The 19362-nt window shown below is 43.5% G+C and overlaps 2 protein-coding genes across 9 annotated transcripts in view; both read right to left on the bottom strand.

Moving 5' to 3' along the window:
• Positions 1 to 15270, bottom strand: part of LOC126987968 (integumentary mucin A.1-like) — an 88417-nt gene extending 73147 nt beyond the window's left edge. Inside the window, exon 1 of the mRNA XM_050845656.1 lies at positions 14747 to 15270. The gene's annotated coding sequence lies outside the window, so the exon portion shown is untranslated. The remainder of the gene's footprint in view (positions 1 to 14746) is intronic.
• The window catches only part of LOC126987966 (mucin-19-like), a 207597-nt gene that overhangs the window by 82371 nt on the left and 105864 nt on the right, over positions 1 to 19362 (bottom strand). The window lies entirely within an intron of this gene.

Raw genomic sequence — 19362 nt, 5'->3', positions numbered from 1 at the left:
CTCCCACCACACTCACGACTCGCCACCACCACCACTACCACCACTTCCACCACACTCACGACTCAAGACCACAGTTCCCACGCCTACGAGCACTCACCACCACCACCACCACGCCCACGACTAGCCACCTCCACCAACAACAACACCAGGACCACCGCCGGCGCCGCACGGGAAGGCAGACAAAGGTGAAGGGTATCCCGCGGCCAAACCTCCTTCCCGGAAAGCTCAGACTCGCCTAAATGACTACAAGAGGGAGAGGCCGCTGACCCGTGGCTGGGAGGGCCCCGCAGCCACGCCACGCCGCGACACCCCCGTCAGGAAGGCTGTTAGGGTGTCAGTCTTCGTGAGGGAATGACGTGTAAGTTCGTGAAAAAAGGAAGATGTGTAGCGTTCGTAATAAAAGAAAGATTTTTTTTTTTTTTTTTACAACAAAGGAGACAGCTCAAGGGCACAAAAAAAGGAAACAATAATAAAAAAAGCCCGCTACACATAAATTCATAAATAAAGATAAGGTTATGAAAATTTGAACAGATAAAGAAATATACGAACAGAGAAGAAAAATCGATATTGATCTCGTTACAAAATGGTGATTAGCGTTTTTAAAGGGCAAAAGTTTCTCAGCGATAACATTAAGAAATACGTAAAGAGTTCAGGAACGGTAATAGAGTTCAATAGAAATCTGAGAAGTACGTAATTACATCATAAATGGGAAAATGTTCATAAAAAATGTGTAAAAAGTGTGAAAATATGTAAAAACCGAAATCCAAGCTTCGTGAGGCGTCGCTTTAGACAGGAACGAAAAAAAAAAAAAAAAAAAGATTCGCATGATCAGATTCACGACTTCCTCTTTCTTATCTCTCAAAAAAAAAAGATAAAACTTACTCTTAGGAAAAAACGCACATACAGAAATAAACAGGCAAATCATGACACACACACACACACACACACACACACACACACACACACCTGCCCACCCCCTCAATCAGCAGCTTCCGCCAAACGCTTCCTCGTCGCGACCAGACTATCGAACTCCTCTCTCCCTCCCCCCCCTCCCTCCCCCTCAAGGCCTAGGGAGGAGGAAGGAGGAAGGGGGAGGGGGAGGAGGAGTTATCGTTTTTAAAAGTAGAGACAAAAACTAAAAATAAATCGTCAAAAGGGGAGGGTGAGAGGAAGTTGAAGTGGGGAGGGGGTTGAGGAAGAGAGGATAATTTTTTTTGGGGGGGGAGGAAGAGGAGCAATGAGGAGGAGGAAGGGAGGAGGAGGAATAGGTGTGTGAAAGAGAGAGGTGGGGATGGAAGGGGCGGAAGAAGGGAAAGAGGATAGATTGCTCCTTTTTTTGGGTGGGGGGTGGGGGGAATGAGAAGGCATACGAGAAGAGTGGAAGAAGAAGGGGAAGAAAATAGGTGTTTGTGTAGAAGGAGAGAAAGAGAGAGAAAGGAAGAAGGGAAAGGGAGGTGGAGACGGAGGAAAAACAAGGAGGGAGAGTGGAGGAAAAGGAAAAAGCAAAAAAAGGAAAAGAAGGAAGATTAAAGAAAGTTGGAAAAGAGGAAGAAAACGACCAGAAATAAGACATTGACAAAAAGACAGACTGACAACCTCACCCAAAATCATACTTACAAAACTGTGAATAGGGGAAAAAATGACCATAATATAAGAGGGTGGGAGGTAAACGGGAGGGGGTGGAAGGGGAGGAGGAAAGGAAGGAGGGAAAGAGAAGGGGGTGGGGGGGGAACGACAGACAAGATGGTTCCGTTCTGTTCCGCTCGCTTCGTTCTTTTCCAAGCCTCCGTTCCGAGCGTCACTCCAGGGTTCGGTCTGAGCCGGTTAGATTCAGTTTTTGCTTCAGTAGATTCACTTCAGTTTCGCGAAGCTGAGGATGGAATTTCCGGACATGGACGAATATCTCTTTCCAAGGATGTTTTAGAGGAATTGACAGATTGATATTTTTGTATAAGTTTGGGTATTTTTGGGGGTATTTTGGGTATGTTTTTTTTTCGTCACTAAAAGTACAGATAAAAAACAGTTATCGTTTATTTTTCATTTTGATCATGGATGCCCTTCTAGGTTTTTGTTACTGGGGAGCAGCGCATTGGCGATTTTTTTCTCCTTGAGCCGCTTTTTTTTTTTTGTTGTTGTAGAAAAAAGAGTATTCGTGGCAGGCGGGCGGTTCGCTGACTTCTTTCTGGGTTGTATTTTTTGTAAAGTGCGGCTCTTCACTTTACTATTTCTCCAGGTAAACCTCCTCTCCTGAACTTGATTCATCTCCAAATAATTAATGGCAAGGGATGGTTAATGGACATGTGTTTAGCTTTCAACTTTTTTTTTTTCATTAGCAGTAAACATTGACGACTATTTCACGCCTTTCCCTGGTGACTGGGTTTTATAAGTAGCATTTTAATGAACTTTTTATAGAGGTGTGGGAGCTTTGTGGTTGTTATTTTTCCTTCAGTATCTTGTTGGTCGTCGTAAAGTTCAGCGGCCTGACCCTCGGCGCCCGTGAGTGGCCGCCAGCCTCGCCAGCCCCACAGCCACACCACACAGCCACACAGCCACACCCGCTCACCTCCGCCCAGGGCCGACACTCCACTGGCTGCCCTTTGGAGAGCTAAAAATGAGACTGTTTTTTTTCCGTCTTTGTAAACTTTCTAGGCTGAGAGTGTGGACGTGATTGTGGCGGCCGCGGGCTGCTTGGAACACAGATTTGGCCGGGCGTTGTGCTACTCTGCTACCGTTTCTGGTGTCGATGTTGCTGTTGTTGCGAAAGCAGTAGCAAAAAAAAAAAAAAAAAAAAACAGCGAAGTATAACTGCAACAACACCAGTATCGTTATCGCACGAACAACAACAGCAACAACAACAACAACAACAACAACAACAACAACAACAACAACCCGGTACTTCTTTCCGTCACACCCAAGTAACATACCCCTAGCTCATATTTCTATCCCGGAATGTTTTCAAAGGTACAGCCGTGAGTTAGACGGGAGGCAGCCGCAGGAGGAAGAAGGCTGGGGGTTGAGCACTGAAGCGTAGTACCATCAGACACCAGACAAATGGTCGAAGATGTCTCTGTGCCAGGTAGTCACAGGAAGCCATGAATCAAGAGGTGGAAGGCAGTAGAGGGAAAAAAAGGCACCTGTTTGACCATCGTCTTATCACCCATGCACCGAACGAATTAATGAGGATAATAATTTGCCAGGTGTTTACAGGAAGTCATGCAATCAACAGGTAAGAGGCATCACTGGGGAAGAAAACACACCTGGGAAGATTGACCAACCAAACAGCTGGCCGAGGAAGTCCTGACGAGCGGTGTGACGTCACTTCCGAACAAGAGTGAGTGTTGTGGCGACGAAAACGACGGATGTTGAGGCGACGGCGGGAACGGACCAACACGGAAGGGCGGAGGAGGAGGAAGAAAACAAGGAGGGATGGAGGGACAATAGCTGGAGAGAGACAGCGAGAGAACAAGAAGGGTAGAAACGAGGGAAGGGGAGGGAAAGGAAGGAAAGGAAAGGAGAGGAGACGAAGGGAAAAAGGAAGGAGAGAAGACATAAAGAAGGAAAGGAGAACGAGAGAGGAACGGGACAGCGAAGAAAGGAGAGAAAGAGGGAAGGAATGAGAGAAAAAGAAATACGAACAAGAGAATATGAACCAGATAATGGAGAGGAAATGGACAAAAAAAGATAGACAACGGGACTGAGAAGGAAGGGGAGGAAGAAGAAAGGGGAGGAGAAAAGATGGGGAGACAGAACAAAGAGGAGAAGGAGGAGGAAAAAAAAATGAGACGGGGAAGTTAGAGGAAGTGATCGTGGCGGGCGGGCGGGCGGTGGGGAGTGGGGAGGCGGCAATGGAGTGATACGAAGGGGCGTGTGTGAGGGGAGGAGAAAAGGGGAGTAACACGAAGGGGAGAAGGGAAGCGTAACTCCCCTCTTTTGTGACTCCGATGTGCCACCATGATGAGGTAGGCTGTGAAGGTCACCCAAGAATGTTACCTGTATGTGAGGGCCTTCTAATTTGCTACCTGAGAATGTTAATGTTAAGCTTACCCCAGACTATTACCTGTATGTGAGGGACTTCTAATTTGCTACCTGAGAATGTTAATGTGAAGCTTACCCCAGACTATTACCAGTATGTGAGGAACTTCTGATTTACCTGAGAATACCTGAATATATAAAGCTCACCCCGAAATGTTACCTGTATGTGGTGGACTTCTAATTAGCTACCTGTGAATACCTTAATCACTCTACCTTTTTACCAATGCATACGGCACTTCACTCTAATCACCTGTAACTTTAAGAAACCTCAGTAATAAAATACCCAGACGTGACAGCTTGATTAATGTTACCTGCAAATCATCTAAGTCATCCCACATTGTTACCTATGAATAAGAGATGTCAATATACTACCTGTGTAATAAAAGCCCCTTAATGTTACAGAAATATGAAACACCTTACCAATGTGAAATCAGGTATTGTCAGTTTACCTTCCAAGATTTCCCCAGGTTCCTATTTATCGACCAGCCCGAAAGAGAGGATGAACAGATGGGTGAGCTGAACGCCGATTGCCCGGGCCGAGATTAGAGCCCAGATTTATATGTTCCCAATGATGTGTCCCTATATGTTATCCATGAAGGGGACATGTGACTAAGCTGCCGACTCTGTGTGTGTGTGTGTGTGTGTGTGTGTGTGTGTGTGTGTGTGTGTGTGTGTGTGTGTGTGTGTGTGTGTGTACGAGGCGGCGCAGAAGGTTACCCACGAGTGAGTCACACCATTAACTCATTAACTGTTATGAAGGCGTGCCGTGTGCCAGACCCCCTCCATCCTGACTCACCACCATCACCACCACCAGTACCATCAACATCACCACTTTAGTCCTTCCACAACCAATACCACCACCACCACCACCACCACCACCAGCCCTATCACCATCACTACCACCACTGAACATCATCACCACCCTTATGCACTACCAACACCACCTCTACCTTTACCACCACCACCATCATCACCCCTATCATCATCGCTACCATCATCTCTTCCACCCCTAAACATCACCACCAGGATTACCATCTCCATCCCTATTATCACCACACACACACACACACACACACACACACACACACACACACACACACACACACACACACACACACACACACACACACACGTTCTTCCATCGCTGTTGTGTCTCGGTAGTTTCTCAGTCGGAATTAATAGTGTTGTGTATAGTGATGTGTTGTGTTCTTCCTGTTGTTGTCTTCTTCCTTTCTTCCTCATTTATTATCTCCTTCTTTTCCTCCTCCTTGTTATTCATTCTTGTTCTCCTCTTCCTCTGTTTTCCTCCTTTTTTCCTCATTGGCTTCATTACCTTCTTCTTTTCCTCCTCCTTGTTATTCATTCTTGTCCTCCTCTTCCTCCTATTCCTTCTCATCAGTACCATCCTTATCTCCGTCCTCCTCCTCCTCCTCTTCGTCCTCTTCCTCATTATCATTATCATCATCACTATCAGGTAATGTCTCTCTTGTAATTAATTTCTTCTATTACGTATCTTTCGTGTTTGTGTGTTGTTCCTTCCGGCCGATTTCCTGGTCCAGCCTCGTCTGTCTGTGTTCTGTGCTTCCTTCACCCTCCACCCTTGACTTACCGAGCGTCCGGGCTAATTGTTGTCTGTCTGTCTGTTTGTCTGTCTGTGTGTCTGTCTGTTATCAGCTTCACTTCCCCGCCCCTCCGTTCACTCGTGTTGGCCATCCGGGTCTTTTGTATTATCTAACTTCCTGAATGAGAGGATTTGTTTTATGATTGACTTCGTTGTAGAGTTTGAAAGTGTATTAATTATTGGTTCGTCTTGGAATGTTCTGTATTTTCAATCTCCCAAGTGTAGGGCTGTTTGTGTTTTTTCGTCTTGTTGTTTAAATGTGTTCTTTTTTTTTTAGAACAAAGGAGACAACGCAAGGGCACAAAAAAAGGAAACTAATAAAAAAAAGCCCGCTACTCGCTGCTCCTATAAAAATAATCAAAAGAGGTGGCCGGAAGAGAGGTCAATTTCAGGAGGAGAGGTGTCCTGATTCGGTTCGTCTTTGAATGTTTTGTATCAACTTCCTGAGTGTAGACTTTTTATAAAAAAATTTCCGTCTTGTTGTTTAAATGTTTTCTAATGGCCAGTTCGTCTTGGAGTGTTTTGAGCGATGTTACTATCTTCCAAAATTCCGTGTTCATGATTCTTATATCCCATTTTTTTTTTCTCTACTTAAATGCTGGTTTGTCAAGTCTTTAGGTGGGTGAAGCGACGCACCCCCGGACGAATACTCCCCTTTAGTTAATAAGTTATGCTGAAGACAAGACCCCCCCCCCCCCCCCATGAGTTGATCACGTGACTCCCGCCTCCGCCCTTCACCGTCTACTGATTAATAAAACAAAAAATAAAAATCTAATAGAATAAAAAAAATAAAAAAATTTAAATACCGTACTGTTAAATATAAGAAATAAATAACAGATAAAATAGAACGCTGCCTAATAAAAAAATCAATAAAATACCTCACAACTTAATAGTAAAAAAATCAGGTGGAATAGTAAAAAAAATCATGTGGAGGAGTAAAAAATCAGGTGGAATAGTAAAAAAAATCAGGTGGAAGTGTAAAAAAAATCATGTGGAAGAGTAAAAAAATCAGGTGGAAGAGTAAAAAATCAGGTGGAAGAGTAAAAAATCAGGTGGAAGAGTAAAAAAATCAGGTGGAAGAGTAAAAAATCGGGTGGAAGAGTAAAAAAATCAGGTGGAAGAGCAAAAAATCAGGTGGAGGAGTAAAAAAATCAGGTGGAAGAGTAAAAAATCAGGTGGAAGAGTAAAAAAAATCATGTGGAAGAGTAAAAAATCAGGTGGAAGAGTAAAAAATCAGGTGGAAGAGTAAAAAAATCATGTGGAAGAGTAAAAAATCAGGTGGAAGAGTAAAAAAATCAGGTGGAAGAGTAAAAAAATCAGATGGAAGAGTAAAAAATCAGGTGGAAGAGTAAAAAAATCATGTGGAAGCAACACGTGCATCCACCATACACGTGACGCAGCAGAAGGAGGAGGAGGAGGAGGAGGAGGAGGTGGAAGAAGAGGAGGTGGAGGAGGTGGAGTCTTCCTTGAGGAGGCTGGGAGGGGCAAGGCGAGGCTGGTCAATCTAGTTTCAGGTTTAATGACTTTTTTGTTTGTTGCTGTTGGTGTTGTTGTTGTTGTTGTTGTTGTGGTTGTTGTTGTGGTTGTTGTGGTTGTTGTTGTTGTTGTTGTGGTTGTTGTTGTTCCGAGATTTATGGAATGGGACAGGTGAGTTTGTGGGCGTTGGCAGGTGTGTCCAGGACGGCTCGGGGGGGTGGGGGGGGCAGGTGAGACAGGTAAGGATGGCCCAGGTGATTAAGGGGATGATTGAAAAGGATCGGTTTGTCAAGTTTTAGGTGAGCGATATAACATTCCTTCATCTCTTCCCTCCTCTCCCTCTCTTTCTCCTTTGTGTTCTGTCTTTGTCTTATATGCTCTCTCTCTCTCTCTCTCTCTCTCTCTCTCTCTCTCTCTCTCTCTCTCTCTCTCTCTCTCTCTCTCTCGTTTTTTCCTTCTTTCTTTTATTCTTTCATTCTTTTCTTTCTTTTCTTTCCTTCTTTCTTTTTCTTTCTCATTTTTTCTTTCTTTCCTTCTCTCTCTCTCTCTCTCTCTCTCTCTCTCTCTCTCTCTCTCTCTCTCTCTCTCTCTCTCTCTCTCTCTCTCTCTCTCTCTCTCTCTCTCTCTCTCTCTCTCTCTCTCTCTCTCTATCCTCTTCTCCTTCCTCATTCCTTCCTCCCTTTCTTCTGTTAAATGCCTTGATATCTCCCTCCTCCTCCTTCACCTTCCTCTCCTTCTTCCCTTTCCTTACCTCTCTTTCGTCATCCCTCCCACTCTCTCTCCACCTCTATTCCTCTCCCTTTGTTAACAGTTGCCTTTCCTCTATTAAAAAACACGATTGCTATTCCCCATTCCCCTCCCTGTTACCCATTTCCCTTAGTTTACCCTTAATATCCTAGTTCTTCCATTTTCTCTACCTGTTTATCTATACTTGCCTTTCTTCAAATATTCTAACCATCTCTTCTTACCTTCTATAACCCCCTACGTTCTTTTCCTTCCATTTCTCTTACCCATTCCCCTTTCTCTTACCCTACATTTCCCCTTACGTCATTCCTCCCCTGCCCTGTCCTCCCTTACTCCCTTGTTGACCCCCTTCCCCTTCCCTTTACCTCCCTTCCTGCCCTTCTACCACAAATTTCTTCTCCCTCATATCCTTCCCCTTTCTACTTCCTTGCCTTGCCCTTTCCTCCCTTACTCCCTTACTGACTCCCTTCCCCTTCCCTTTACCTGCCCTTCTACCCAAAATTCTTCTCCCTTTCCTTCTCATTCCTACTTCCTTGCCTTGCCCTTTCCTCCCTTACTCCCTTGTTGACTCCCTTTCCCTTTCCTTTACCTCCCTTCCTCCCCAAATTCTTCTCCCTCATTCCCTTCCCCTCCCTAGTATACAATATTTTTTTTCCTTTATCCTCATTTATGCCATACCCTTTCTCATTCCTTCCTCCCCTTTCCTTCCTTTTTTCCTCTCTTTCCTACCCCTTCCTTCTCCTTTCATTCTTCCTTCCTTTTCCCTCCTCCCTATCTCCTCAACCCTTCACCCTCCATATCCCTTCCTTCCTCTTCCCTTCGTCCTATCCTTTCCTCCCACTCCTCGCTTCTCTATCCCTTCCTTCCCCCTCCTCCTATCCCTTCCGTTCCCCTTCATTCCCTCTCCCTATCCCCTCTTTTCCACTCCCCTCTCTAAGTCAAAGGTCATTCCCCAGGTAAGGTCAACAGGTCACCCCTCCCCCCCTTTCCCCACTACCTGTTCCCGTCAGCTCAATGCCAGCATCCCCCCTTTAACCCTTCACTCCTTCCTCCCCTCCCCCTCCCCCTCACCTTCAACAGCCTCCCTCCCTCCCTCCCTCACTCTCTCCTCTTAACTCTCAATATTTTCCTCTTTGTTGTGTGTGTGTGTGTGTGTGTGTGTGTGTGTGTGTGTGTGTGTGTGTGTGTGTGTGTGTGTGTATTTCCTGTTTTCTCTTATTCCTTCATGTTTTTTTTTCTCCACCTGTTTGCGTCTTTTTATATTTTTCTTTTTTTTCCTCAACGTTTTCATATTAATTTTCCTTCCTTACGGTTTACTGAATTATCTTTATTTCCTTGACTTTTTCCTATTCTTTTTCCTCTTCTCTCTCTTTCTTTCCATCTTTTTCTTACATTTTTTTTTCTTTCTTCGATTTTTTCTTTCTTTTCCTTAATACTTTCATATTTCTTTCCTTCTTTTTTTCTATTTTTGTTTGTTTGTTTTTCAGTCTTTTTATCTTCCATCCTCCCTTCTTCCCCTTCTTTATTTTCTTTGTTTTTTTCTTTAATTCTTTCTTCCTTCCTTCCTTCCTTCCTTCCTTCCTTTCTACTGTTTCTTTCTTTCTTCCATCCTTCCTTCCTTTCTTTCTTTCCCTCTCTCAAATAAAATCCTTCAGTGAAAAACAAAACAAAACAGAGTAAGCAAAAGTAAACAAAGGAAGCAAAAGTAAACAAGGGAAAGTAAGCAAACAAAGGAAGCAAAAGTAAACAAAGGAAGCAAAAGTAAACAAAGGAAGCAAAAGTAAACAAAGGAAGCAAAAGTAAACAAAGGAAGCAAAAGTAAACAAGGGAAAGTAAGCAAACAAACAAGAGGGTACGAAGAAAGTGGCCACAGGGAGGAAAAAAGTGGAGAAGCAGAAAATGAAAGTGATTCCTGCGACGCAAAATACTGACATGATTGTTGGTTTTCTTCTTCTTCCTCTTCTTCTTCTTCTTCTTTTTCTTCTTCTTCTTCTTCTGATCCTCCTCCTCCTCCTCCTTCTTCATCTTCTTCATCTTCTTCTTCTTCTTATTATTATTATTATTATTATTCCTCTTCTTCTCATCATCATACTCCTCATCCTCATCCTTCCTCTTCTTTTTTTTTTCTTCTTCTTCTTCTTCTTCTTCTTCTTCTTCTTCTGTATCTTCCTCTGTTTCTTCTTCTTCTTCTTCTTCTTCTTCTTCTTCTTCTTCTTCTTCTTCTTCTTCTTCTTCTTCTTCTTCTTCTTCTTCTTCTTCTTCCTCTTCTTCTTCTTCTTCTTCTTCTTCTTCTTCTTCTTCTTCTTCTTCTTCTTCTTCTTCTTCTTCTTCTTCTTCTTCTTCTTCTTCTTCTCCTTCTTCTTCTTCTTCTTCTTCTTCTTCACTTCTTCCTCTTGTTCTTCTTCCCGTTTGCTTCCTTTCTTTTCTTTTTTTGTTCTTTATCTTCTTTTTCTTTTCCTTTTTCTTTTTCTTCTGAAGATGTTGATGATGTTGATGATGATGAGGTTGCCGTTCTTTAAATATTGATATAGACGAAGAAAAAGAAGAAGAAAGAAGTGGAGAAGGAGGAGAAGAACAAGAACAGGAACAAGAAGAACAGGAACAAGAAGAGAAAAAAGAAAAAAAGGAATAAGTTAAGAATACAATATAGAAAAAGGGGATTGAAAGAAAAATAAATAAATAGAAAGAACATAGAGAAAGAAAACAAAATATCAAGAACAAAAGAAAAATGAGGAACTAAATAAATGAAAAAAACAAAAACAAAATGGAATACTAACTAACCAAGGGGGATCATACGTCTGGGGGCGCGTTGCAGACTCACAGCAGAAAAATCCACCAACCCGCTCCCAATACCAGCACCACCAACATCATAACAACACCAGTAACACCAACACACCAGCAACACCAGCGCCACAACATCATAACAACACCATTAACACCAACACACCACCAACACCAGCACCACCACCATCATAATAACATCAGTAACACCAACACACCACCAACACCAGCCCCATCAACACCACCCCCGTCAGGCATCAGCAGCTCCAGGGGAATACCGTACGGGTTCGCCAGGTTCGAAGTGAAAAGAAACCACAGACCAGAGAACGGGACCTGCCAGCACGCGACGAAGAAGAAAACGGAACGCGGGGCAGAGAAACACGCTGGTCATTTGTTTTTTGACCTCCTCAGTGGCGCCAACCTGACTCCTGGACGAGGCTGGAAGGGAGGGGAAGGGAGAGAGAGAGAGAGAGGAAAGGGAGAGAAGGAAGAAAGGAAGCAAGGAAAGAGGGAAGGGAAAGAAGGGAGAGGTGGAGAGGAAAGGGAGGGAGATGAGAGGGAAGGGAAGGGAGAAAGGGACAGAGGAAAGGAGAAAAGGAGGGAAGCGAGGAAGAAGGAAAGGGAAGAAAGGGAGAGAAAGGTGAAGGAGAGAGGCTTGAAGGAAAGGAACGGAAGAGAGAGAGCAGAGAGAAAAAGAAGAGGAGAGAAAGTAGGGAAGGGGAGAAGGGGAGAGAAGGGAGCGAGGGAGAGAGGCTGGAAAGAAAGAAGAGGAGGGAGGGAAGAGAGGAGGGAAGGAGGAGAGAGAGAGAGAGAGAGAGTTCGTGGCCCCAACGGTGCCGACCCGAACATATTTCTCTCTCTCTCTCTCTCTCTCTCTCTCCTTAGGTCAGCCGAAGGAAAAAAAATATCTATCCAGTGTTTGAATTTCTCTGTCGCGTGGATATATCTTTTTTTTTTAATGTTGTTTATTACTTTCTTTACATTTTTTTTCTTTCTTATAATCAGACGAAAAGAAATATAATACGTAATAAGGCAGTTTCTGAAAGCCTGTCACTATCTATCTATTATCTATCTACCTATTATTTTTATTTTTGTTTTCTTTCTTTTTGTTGCTAGAGATGTTTTTTTTTTTGTTGGGACCACTTTCATCTTTTTTATTTTATTTAGTTTAGTTTCTTCTTTGTTTGTTTATATTATTAGTTTTTGTTTTGTTCTTTGTGTCTTGTTTTCTTTGTTTGTGTTCAGAATATTTGTTTTTGTATTTGTTTTCTGTCTTTCCTTTTTCATCTTACGTTCTTAGTTTTTTTCTTTTCTTCTTGTTTTTGTTTTTCTTGCTTTGTTTTGCTCTTCTTCTTCTTCTTCTTTTATTCTTATTCCTATTATCTATTGTCTTTATTTTTAGTCTTTCCTTTTTCATCTTACGATCTTAGTTTTTTTCTTTTCTTCTTGTTTTTGTTTTTCTTGCTTTGTTTTGCTCTTCTTCTTCTTCTTCTTTTATTCTTATTCCTATTATCTATTGTCTTTATTTTTAGTCTTTCCTTTCATCTTACGATCTTAGTTTCTTCTTTTCTTCTTGTTCTTGTTTTCTTGTTTTGTTTTGTTTTCCTCTTGTTCTTCTTTTCCTCTTTTTTATTCATATTCTTATTATCCATTATCATCTCTCCTCCTATCCATGAATTTACGTAACTATTTCCAGGTATTAATCGTGTTTCCACCCATCACGTGACCCTCAAGTCCGTTCTTCCACTTTGCTTCCACTCATCCACTTCTCTGTTTGCTTGCCACTTCCCGACGGTGTGTGTTTAGGCCGCAAGTTTGTTTGTGTTTTCTTGGATCTGTTTGTCTTTGTCTGTTTGTTCAAATGTTTGTTTTTATCCCAAAGCAACGGCGTTTGACTGATATTTGACGGTTTGATTTGGTGTGGGGGGAGGGGGTCTCTCTCTCTCTCTCTCTCTCTCTCTCTCTCTCTCTCTCTCTCTCTCTCTCTCTCTCTCTCTCTCTCTCTCTCTCTCTCTCTCTCTCTCTCTCTCTCTCTCTCTCTCTCTCTCTCTCTCTCTCACACACACACACACACACACACACACATGTCGTAATCCCTCTCTCTCTCTCTCTCTCTCTCCCCTCTCTCTCTCTCTCTCTCTCTCTCTCTCTCTCTCTCTCTCTCTCTCTCTCTCTCTCTCTCTCTCTCTCTCTCTCTCTCTCTCTCTCTCTCTCTCTCTCTCTCTCTCTCTCTCTCTCTCTCTCTCTCTCTCTGTCTACCTATCTACAATTACTACGTGTTTTGATTTTTTATGTGTGTGTGTGTGTGTGTGTGTGTGTGTGTGTGTGTGTGTGTGTGTGTGTGTGTGTGTGTGTGTGTGTGTGTGTGTGTGTGTGTGTGTGTGTCGCAGCCTTCCCGTCATATATCACACGTGGATACATACTTTTTTTCTTCGGCAAAGTGTTGCGAAATATCTCTTTTGTAACTTCTGACGAGGAACATTTTCTTGGGCCCATCTTTGTCAGAAACTGTGAGTGCTTCAAGGCGGATGGCTGCTGCTGCTGCCTTGTTTTGTTGTTTTCCTTGGTGTGTGTGTGTGTGTGTGTGTGTGTGTGTGTGTGTGTGTGTGTGTGTGTGTGTGTGTGTGTGTATGTTTTACGGATGTTTTCTCATTAATATCCGTATCCACCCTCTCTACCTGTGTCCTGTGATGTTTCTGTCAGTTGATGTCACTATTTGTATGTATCCAGGAATGTATCAATTATCAATCTGTTTGTGTGTGTGTGTGTGTGTGTGTGTGTGTGTGTGTGTGTGTGTTCAGGCATCACGGGGAGCCATCTTTTGAGTCACTGCGGCACTTCCTCGCGCCGTTCCGTGTTCCAGCCCCGAGGCCACCACCATCATCACCACCACCACCACCATCACCACCACCACCACCATCACCACCACTACACATCTCATAAGTTACTTAACATCCACATTCGCACTCAGGTCCCTTCGCTGGCATTACCTCGTCATTTTACAGTATTGAACGACCTTTCCTCTGTTCTTATATTCCGGGGAGGAAGCTAAGGAGACAAAACAGGAGCTAGAAACTACCAAGATGAAGAAAGTAAGTCTAACCTGCACGCTGCTCCTGTGGAAGATGACAGAAAGAGTTCCTAAGGATAACACGAAAACTCAACGTATTATTTTTTTTTACAACAAAGGAGACAGCTCAAGGGCACAAAAAAGTAAACAATAATAAAAAAAAAGCCCGCTACTCGCTGCTCCCAAAAAGAATCCAAATAGGTGGCCGAAAGAGAGGTCAGTTTCGGGAGGAGAGGTGTCCAGATACCCTTCACTTGAAAGAGTTCAAGTCGAAGGCAGCGTCACGCGTGAATATTAATGTTATGGAATAGATATTTTCGAAGATATTCTCCATGTAATTCTTTGATGACATAAGCTGCACTTTCTCCTGGTAATGACACCCCCCTCCCCCCTCTCAAAGAAAAAAAATCGGAACCGCTCTTATGCAGACGGCGTCCACTGTTTGCCAAATGTCCACAGTTATCAATAATGTTCAGAGTCGTAATAAAACCCACTCAAGTGCCGCAAACCCTCTATTACGAGCCGCCAATGAGCAGGTTTCCCATACAGCTGCCGCGCCCAGGCCATGTGGCGGCGGGCTGAGGAAGATTTGTAAAAGTGAGAGTCGCAGGTGACGCCGAGGGAAGATAACTGTGTGACGAGCCTCCTCCCCCGCCCCGGCCCCAGCGTTGGCAAATTATCGTACACATCGTATCGCATTTTCGTAGTTTCTGACCGATTATAACGAGCAAAAAGAACGAAAATCATCTGCATTTAACCGTTTTAACGATAACTTTAAATTTCTATCGTTATTTGTATGCTTACGACAATCTTGTATCTTAAAAATGGTAAATGCAGTGTTCAGAGTACGACAATTTTGCAACGCTGCCCGACCCTCGTGTGTTATGCAGAAAAAAAGTTGGAAAGTTTCGTTTAGTCGTCGCAACATCTGTGGTCATATGCCGGAGAGAGACAGGAGGGGGAAGGAATTATAGGAGAAGGGAACAGACCCCAGGAGACGGGCCACAACACCCGATTAATACCTGGTACCCGTTCACTGCTGGGTGGACAGGGGCGTAGGGTATCGGAAAAGCCACCCAAATTTTTCCACTCCGCCCGGGAATCGAACCCGTGCTCTCTCGGTTGTGAGCCAAGTGTGCTAACCACTGCACCACGAAGCCCCCGTGTTATGCAGAACAGGGTGCAAATCAAGGAAGAGTGACGACCCAGGGATTACAGGAGTGAAGGCAGAGGCAGGTGAAGGGATGAAGTATGATCTTTTACCGAAGCAGGGCAGAGTACACAAACATCAGATAGAGAGGCGGATAAGTTGGGAAAAGCCGATGTCCCGTTGAAAAAAATTAACGGCTGATGATGATACTGATGATGTTAGGCAAGGATAACCAGGGTGAGGGGATGGTGAGGAGGAGAAGGAGGATATGATGAAGATGACGATGAGGATAATAATAAAATAATAATAATAATAATAATAATAATAATAATAATAATAATAATAATAATAATAATAATAATAATAATAATAATAATAATAATAATAATAATAATAATAATAATAATAAAATAGAATAAAACACACACACACACACACACACACACACACACACACACACACACACACACACACACACACACACACACACACACACACACACACACACACACACACACACGGGAGAGAGAGAAAGCTTGTGACAGAACGAAGCTGTAACCAATTTCTTCCCACAACTGATGTTTCACGCGGGCGAGAGAAAGACCACAGACAGACAGACAGGTAGACAGTAAAGAAAACAGGTATACAAAGAGACAGATACATACTGACACACCATAGATACATACACAGACAAAAAGATAGACAGACACACAGACAGACAGATTGATAATTGATACATTCCTGGATACATACAAATAGTGACATAAACTGACAGATTCATCACAGGACACAGGTGGAGAGGGTGGGTGCGCGTATTAATGAGAACACATCCATAAAACATCCACACACACACACACACACACACACACACACACACACACACACACACACACTACAAGCTTTCTCTCGTCCTTGTCACCTACAACAAAACTTCAAGGAGGTGAGAAAAAGTATAATTAAAGAAGTGAGTCTTAAAAATCATGCGAGTAATGCCGAAAAAAAATATCAGTGACCTTTAGGATATAATAGGAAGGAAGTGAACATTGAATACGTGATTTGAACTTAGATTGCAATGATATTTTCTCCAAGACGGAAGTTCATGTATAATTTTCTTATAGTTAAATTAATACTAAGGGTGAAAGTATATTTGTAATCGATTTTAAGGACACAATGCTTCTCTTACTTTTGTTATTATTGTTGTTATTATTATTATTATTATTATTATTATTATTATTATTATTATTATTATTATTATTATTATTATTATTATTATTATTATTATTATTATTATTTATTGCTATCATTATCGTGACTCCTCCTTCTCATCATCGTCTTCCTCTTCCCCCTCTTTATCTCCTTTCTCTTCCTCTTTCTCCTCCTCCTCAACATCTTTTTCTTCCTCTTCTCCTTCTTGCTTTTCGTTTTCGTACTCTTTTTCTTCCTCTTTCTCCTCATCATCATCTTCTTCCTCTTCCCTCTCTTTATCTCCATTCTCTTCCCCTTTTTCTTCCTCTTCCTCGTCCTCCTCCTCATCATCTTTTTCTTCCTCTTCTCCCTCTTTCTTATCATTTTTGTCCTCCTTTTCTTCCTTTTCCTCCTACTCCTCATATACTTTTTCTTCCTCTTCCCCTTCTCTTATATTCTTGTCCTCATTTTCCTCCTCTTCCTCCTCAGTCACATTGTTGCTGTTGTTGTTGACGAGGACGATATCTATTTTTTTATCTATCCATCTACTTGCTTTTTTATTTTATTTAAGACCGCTAATCGTAAATGGGAAGAAAGAGGAAGAGGAAGAGGAAGAGAAGAGGAGGAGGAAGAGGAGGAGGAGGAGGAGGAGGAGGAGGATTAAACAAACGATGAGGTCATTCCTATTTCATTTCTCGTGAACGTGATGATGATGATGATGATGATGATGACTGGGATGGTGGTGGTGATGATGGTGATGATGGTGAAGAAATGAAAGAGCCACCATCATCACCCACCTGGCTTATCATACACACCTGTCATCACCACCATCACCATCACCACCACCATCACCACCATCACCTCCCTTTGAAATTAATGAAGCATAAAAACCACTAATATTTTCTTTGGAGGCTGTGACGAGAGAGAGAGAGAGAGAGAGAGAGAGAGAGAGAGAGAGAAGGATAAGTGAGTAGGTTAAAGACTTTGAAGGGCACGATCAACACCACTATCACCATCATCACCATCATCACCACCACCATCACCATCATCATCACCACTAACACAACCACTACTTCACCTCCTTCCGGGTATTCCCCTCATCTACTTATGCAGAACAAACAGGTAAACACACACACACACACACACACACACACACACACACACACACACACACACACACACACACACACACACACACACACACAACAGTACTCTAGTCAACAACAACACAAACTGAAAAAAATCCTATTGATCTCCTTAAATCCAAAAAGAAAAAAAATAGTTGGAGGAAGAAACAAAAACAAAACAAAAACAACAACAAAAAAACAGCAAAAGTGGAATTGTTACCCCGTTGCAACCACTGACACACACACACACACTCTCTCTCTCTCTCTCTCTCTCTCTCTCTCTCTCTCTCTCTCTCTCTCTCTCTCTCTCTCTCTCTCTCTCTCTCTCTCTCTCTCTCTCTCTCTCTCTCTCTCTCTCTCTCTCTCTCTCTCTCTCTCTCTCTCTCTCTCTCTCTCTCTCCTACTGCAAGGAAACCAGCGATGCATCATAGGTCAGAATCGCCCTTGACCTTTGACCTTTCATAGCGAGTTGAGGTCAAGACTATCGCTACAAGGGGTAGGGGTGAGGGGAGGGGGAGGTAGGGCAAGGGGGGGGTCAAAGCCAGGTGCCTAATTAGGGTAAAATGAGAAGGGTAAATACAGGAAGTGTGAAAATGAGAAGGATAAGTGTGTTTGTGTGTGTGTGTGTGTGTGTGTGTGTGTGTGTGTGTGTGTGTGTGTGTGTGTGTGTGTTGAGGGAATGATTCTGTTTCTCTCTCTCTCTCTCTCTCTCTCTCTCTCTCTCTCTCTCTCTCTCTCTCTCTCTCTCTCTCTCTCTCTCTCTCTAAAAATCACGGCAGTAAATAATGTTCAAGAAGGAGAAGAAGAAGAAAAAGAAGAAGAAGAAGAGAGAGAGAGAGATGAGAGAATGAGATGGATGCTGCGATGAAACACTATCAACACCTATCCCATCACACACACACGAACACACACACACACACACACAGTAGTAGTAGTAGTAGTAGTAGTAGTAGTAGGCGCAGTAGCAGCAATGAAAGTGAATGGCACAGTACCTTTGAGAGCCATGCGGGAAATGTCACAGTTGAGTTGCGGAGAGGCGACCTGCTTCCCTCTTGCCCTGTCTATTCGCTCCCCTGCCTTGCCTGCTTGCCTGCCTGCTTTCTTGCCTGGGCGCTTGCTTGCTTGCACACTCGCTTCACTGTTTAAACGTAGCGACTCACACACTTACACACACCCCAAAGGCTTTTTCCTGCACACACTATCAAGAACTTTCAGCTTTCCTCTTTGTTATATTGGAGCACTGTTGGATTTCACGTGCAGACAGACAGACTAATCCAACACAGCCATCACCATCAGCAGCAGCAGCCACAATCAGCACCCGGTACCGTACTCTTCAAACTCCAACTATTTCATTTCAGACTAAAACATAAACATTTTCTTTTTCACTTCTCTTGCGCTTTCTCGCATTCGTATGACTATTGCTTTCGCTTCCTTTGTTTCGGCACAGTCGCGAACGCCGGGCACCTGTTGCTTCTGTCGCTGCCTTGCTACCCACGGCCCTGCGGCAGCCACGGCCTCTGAGCAACTGACTGGCTGGCTAGCGGGAGTGGCGGTGAGCGGCGCGGCTGGGAGGTATGGGGGAGCGGAGCGCGGGGCCAGGCGGGAGGAAGAGGAGCCTCAGACACACACACACACACACACACACACACACACACACCAGTATACCCCCAGCATCACTACCACCATCACCACCACCACCAGTATATCACCACCACCATTACCACCACCATCACCACCACCGGCTACTTCAACTTGGCGGGTGGTTACATTGGCGTTGCCCCACCCACTATCACCATCACCATCATCACCACCAACACCACCATTCCTAAGTCCTCCACGCCCTCATCACCACGCCCTGCATACCCCACGACCCGCCCCTACCAACACCCACGCCTTCCTCTGCCCCGGAAAACAGTGTTGGGGCGGGTTGGGGGCGAGAGAGAGAGAGAGAGAGAGAGATAGTGCCTTCACCCCCTCTTTCCTATTGCAATGGAAAGTGAAATGTAACGAAATGCTCAGGTTTTTCCGTTTTCTCTTTTATCTCCTCTTCCTCTTCCTCTTTTTCCTCCTCCTCCTTCTTGTTGTTCTGTTCTTTAATCGTCCTTCTCCTCTCCTTCTCTGGGTTCTTCTTTCTCTCTTTCTCCTCATTTTTCCTCATTTTCAGCATCATCCTTCT

Source organism: Eriocheir sinensis, chromosome 67, assembly GCF_024679095.1.
Source record: "Eriocheir sinensis breed Jianghai 21 chromosome 67, ASM2467909v1, whole genome shotgun sequence".
Classification (NCBI taxonomy): domain Eukaryota; kingdom Metazoa; phylum Arthropoda; class Malacostraca; order Decapoda; family Varunidae; genus Eriocheir; species Eriocheir sinensis.
The sequence above is the reverse complement of the archived record's forward strand: the minus strand, read 5'-3'. Positions and strand labels throughout refer to the sequence as shown.